At 43.5% G+C, this 5,077-nt stretch overlaps 1 non-coding gene across 1 annotated transcript; it reads right to left on the bottom strand.

The window, feature by feature from the left end:
- Positions 1-1,362: 1,362 nt before the first annotated feature.
- LOC124963794 (U6 spliceosomal RNA) lies at positions 1,363-1,465 on the bottom strand. Its single transcript, XR_007104828.1, has one exon. It is a non-coding gene; the product is annotated as a U6 spliceosomal RNA (small nuclear RNA).
- Positions 1,466-5,077: the final 3,612 nt, after the last annotated feature.

Here is a 5,077-nt window from a genome sequence, read left to right as displayed (position 1 = left end):
TTGGGAAAATACAGAGTTGAAGAAGACAGCCTCCACTCTCAAGAAGTGAGCATTCTATCAATTCTATCAAATAAAAAAATTGAGAAAGAGCTATGGGGAGCCAGCTCCTGAAAGATGTAAGGACAATTACAGAAGGTGATGCAAATTTAAAACACCACCTAACTACGTGTAGAACTTGGAGAAATTCACAGTTTCCTCAGCCACAACTTTTGTGATGTCTATGTGTGGCATCCTGAGAGTATGTGATTAGTGTGTGCATGAGTATACTGATGGTTTTCAGCAATTTTTAAAATTATTTTTACAGACTGCATTTTGATTCATTGTACACAAATGGGGTACAACTTTTTGTTTCTATGGTTGTACATGATGTAGATTCATACCATTCATGTAATCATATACATACATAGGGTAATGATGTCTATCTCATTTCACCATCTTTCATACCCCTGCCCCCTCCCCCTTTCATTTCCCTCTATGTAATCCAAATTTCCTCTATTCTTCTCTTAACCCCACCCCCCCAGGGAAAATATTTGGCCTTTGGTTTTTTGGGATTGGCTTATTTCACTTAGCATGATATTCTCCATCCATCCATTTACCTGCAAATGACATAATTTTAGTTGAATAATATTCCATTGTGTATATATACCACAATTTCTTTGTCATTCATCTGTTGAAGGGCATCTAGGTTGGTTCCACAATCTAGCTATTGTGAATTGAGCTGCTATAAACATTGATGTGACTGTGTTACTGTAGTATGCTGATTTTAAGTCCTTTGGTTATAAACTGAGGAGTGGGATAACTGGGTGAAAAGGTGGGTCCATTTCAAGTTTTCTGAGGAGTCTCCACACTGCTTTCCAGAGTAGCTGCACCAATTTGCAACTCCACCAGCAATGTACAAATGTGCCTTTTTCCCCACATCCATGCCAACACCTATTATTGCTTGTGTTCTTGATAATAGCCATTCTAATTGGAGTAATATGAACTCTTAGGGTGGCTTTAATTTGCATTTCTCTAATTACTAGAGATGTTGAACACTTTTTCATATATTTGTTAATCACCTGTATATCTTCTGTAAAGTGTCTGTCCAGTTCCTTTACCCATTTATTGATGGGGTATTTTGTATTTTTGGTGTAAAGTTTTGTAAGTCCTTTATAAATTTTGGAGATTAGTGCATGTTTCACAGCATTTTTTAAATTAATTTTTTATTTGTTCTAATTGGTTATACATGACAGTAGAACACATTTTGACACAGTGTATATAAATGGAGCACAACTTCTCTTTCCTCTGGCTGTACATGGTGCTGAGTCACACCAGGAGTGTAATCATGCATGTATGTGGGGTAATAATGCCTGTTTCATTCTAAAAAATTTGGAATGCTTCACAAATTTGCATGTCATCTTTACACAGAGGCCATGCTAATTTCTGTATTATTGTTCCGATTTTAGTGTATGTGCCGCTGAAGCAAGACTTCAGCATGGTTTGCCTTAGAAGTTTTCAACTTCATGATGCAACCATATAATCATTCCATTTTTCACTTTCAGTACAGTAAGTAGTCAATAAATTACATGGATGTTCAACACTGTAGTATAAAACAGGCTTTGTGTTAGATGATTTTTAAGTAGGCTGGGCTAAATTACAATGTTCAGCAGGTTAGGTTTATTAAATGCATTTTCGACTTATAGATGTTTTCAACTTAGGATGGTTTTTTGGGAATAGAATCCCACTATAAGTTGAGAAGCACCTGCCTATGTGTGTTAATGAGGGTACATGTGGGTCCAAGTCCTCAACAGTTGATTTAGTGTCCTAGAAATCTACCTGCGATTTCCAAAGAAGGTAGCATTTTCCAGACATATCAGTCTTAAAGCGGCCTGAACCCATTCACTGGTTTGGATCTCACTAAGATAATTTTGAAAATCTCTGCAGTGCTCAGTGTAAGTGCAAAAGGACGGGAAGCAGACCTCGATGGATTCAGAGAAGCCTTTATTCCTTTGCGGACTCGGGTGCTGTTGGGGCCCATTTTCCGGATAGAAAAATGGCCGCCAGTTATAGCAGGGATTTTGGTTTTATAGGGTACAATGAGGATGATGTCATCATTGGAAGCTGTGCATGTGCAGTTTTGACCATCAGGGGCTAGTTGTACAGGTTAAAACCAGACCCCAGGGATAAGTACTCAACTCTTGCCCATTGTCATTTAGGACTGATTTGCCATGGGGGAAGGTCAAGGTTTAGGGCCCAACGTCCTTATCAGGAAAGAATGCCCTGGGAGAGGCTTAATGTTTGCCCAAATTTCTCCTCCCTCCTTCTGAGCCACACCGACCTTCCATTTTTCTTGGGGAGCTGTCTTATAGGAAAATTATTTTCCATAACCCTTCACTCAGTACTACCATGGCACTTGGCATTCCAGAAGTCAAAGGTTGGGTCTTTGAGGAAAAGTCTCAGCAGATCCTTAGGAGCTAAATATAACAGGGGCTTTGTGTAATAGTTATTAATGTCGACTCTTTGTTATGTCAGTTGAGATTGGGATCGACTGCACTAATGCACACACAGGCTCCTCAGTGCGTGAGCTGCGTGTGTCTCTGGTACCAGAAGAGAGCAGCTGACAGTGTGCAGCCCTGCCACCACAGCTTCCTGAAGGGGGAGGGCCCGGATTCCATTCCGCTCACATTCTGCCATCCCTAGGGAGCACCCTTGTTTTCATGGCCCCAAGTGGAGGACTGGAATGCTAGTCACCTTTTCTACATTCTAGTCAGGAGGCTGGAAGAAGGAGGATGTGCATGGTGTGTGCACTTTTTAAGGAGACAGGTCAGAAGCGTCACAGATTCAGGGCTTGCGTCTGACTCTACAGGTTGGCCTGGCCACACGGGTTGTTGGAGAGGCTCGGAGATGTAATGTGCCTAGTCTGTGCAAATGACTGCCTAGTAAACACTGGAGCTCTGCTACTAAGATAGATGGGCCGAATGGGACTTGAGGGACAAGTGACATATGGCGCAGTGCTGTATTTCTCCACTCTATCATCCTTAGGTCATCGTAGCACCCTGCCTGGAAGAGCAGCCCAGTGGTGCCAGCCCAGTGGATCACAGACTCCTTCAGTGAGGAACTCAGGTCTCCTCAGCTCCCTTCTTAGCTTAGTATCTGGCCTGTTACTAAGTTCCATTCTACAGATGAGAAAACTGAGTCAAAGGAAGATTAGGACGCAGACTGATGATAGAATTGAGGGGAGAGTCAGTCAGGTATCTCCCAACCCCCTGCCAGTCATCAGTCCACTACTGCTTTGAACTCCAGAGACCTGGTATCTCTTTCCGGTTCCGGGGGGGTTGGGGAGGAAAGCAGTCATTTCACTACATGCCCATCTTTATGATCCTGGGAGTGTGGTAATGTAGCCTGTCTGAGCAGTCACTTAAATTATGAAAAGGAGAAATGGCTTTTCTCTCTTTTTCCCCTTTGGCAAGAAAAATATAAAATTAGTTGGTCTGAGGTAGATCTTTTCAAAACAGCTTAAGAAAGCTCCTGGCTGTTTCTAGTCAGGTTCCAGCTGTGTTCACCTGGGGATGTCACCAATATCCTACTTGTGACTCAGTTTGCGTTTCTGCGTTAGATGAGCTTCTGCCAGAACGAGGTACAGTGAAGTCGCTTCCTGTGCGCCTCTTACTCACCACTCTTAAAGGAGGGTTCCCTCCCCTGAACAGTAGGGATGCCTGAACACAAGTCATTGGACCTTGGACAGCAGTTTACTAGTAAGTATGTACTCACAGCCTGGGAGAGAAGATGCTGCGTGCTACGCAGGGCCACATGTGGTGGCAATCAGTGGTAGAATGAGTCAATACACACTGTGGGAATCAGGATTGGTAAATGACAAGAGGGCGGAGCACTCCCTGGTTCCCTTGGGAAGGTATGATTGGTTTTCTGAGTAGTTTCATGGGCTGGCAGGGAAGCAAAACCCATTTGTGTGAGGACTGTTTAGGTTGCAGCTGGTCCAGCTGATAGGAAAGCTTGTGAGGTGGGGAGCCTTTCTGCTGGGGCTTAGGGGGTGTGGATTTGGCAAGAGCAGAGGAACTCACAGCTAGTCCTTTGAGGCCCTATGAGACTGAAAGGTGTTAACAGAGCACACACAACTTCAGACCTTACAATACAGTGTCATTGTCCCCATTTAATAAGGAAACTGAGCCAAGGGAAAGGATACAGTTACCCAGCTAGTATGATGCTGAGTTTGACACCCAAAATTGTTTCCTTTTCTCTATATCATCCAGGATCACATCATATCTTATTAGAACCCCTTTGATGGACACTTGTGGGTGAGCATCTTGCAAACAAGGAAAGAGAGTCTGAGGGGGAAGGTTATCCTCAAAGTCACATCTAAGGGGACAGAGAGCCAAGCTGGAACTCAGGGTGTTGAGCCCAGTGCTCTTCACCTGCTGGGACACCTTCTTCTGGTGTTGGCCCTGATATCAGAGGAGGGGATCGCAGCCTGCGGGCCCCATGTCTCTGGGTTGGATAAAGTAGGACAGGCCCTTGGTGATGCAGATGAAAATATCAGTAAGGTTCTGTAGCTTTGAGGATTTCTTAATGGTAAGACAGGAGAGTGGATTGGACTCTTCAGGCTAGCTTTTGGCCCTGGAGGCTTTTTGGAGAAATAAGGACTGAGACAATATTACAAATATCCAGTAGTCATATTAAAAATATTTAAAAACTGTGCTGAAAAGATTGTCAGTTCTAGCTAGTCTAAGCATTAACCTTTTAGTTGCCTGATGTTCAAAAAACCTGGATGGTTCTGGGAAAGGAGCTGGGAAAATTGGATGGGTACGCAGGAAGTTTGGGAGCGTGGCTATTTACCAACCAACATAGAAGCATTTCAGTATTTCCACATCAGCCTTGTCTGTACCCTATAACTAGTGAGCCAGCTGCCGGGTATATTTTCCCCCTCAAATTCTCCTCAGGTCTGTAAGGTAACACGGATAAGGATGTGGTGGTGGCAATGCGGAGCATTCGGGGGATCCATCACTGGGGAATGGAGGGGTAGCTTCAGGATGATGCACAAAGTAATAAAGAAAACAGATCAGCTGCAAAGAGCAATAAGAAT

This window comes from Sciurus carolinensis, chromosome 13 (genome assembly GCF_902686445.1).
Source record: "Sciurus carolinensis chromosome 13, mSciCar1.2, whole genome shotgun sequence".
Taxonomy (NCBI): Eukaryota; Metazoa; Chordata; class Mammalia; order Rodentia; family Sciuridae; genus Sciurus; species Sciurus carolinensis.
This window is presented reverse-complemented; position numbering and strand designations above follow the sequence as displayed.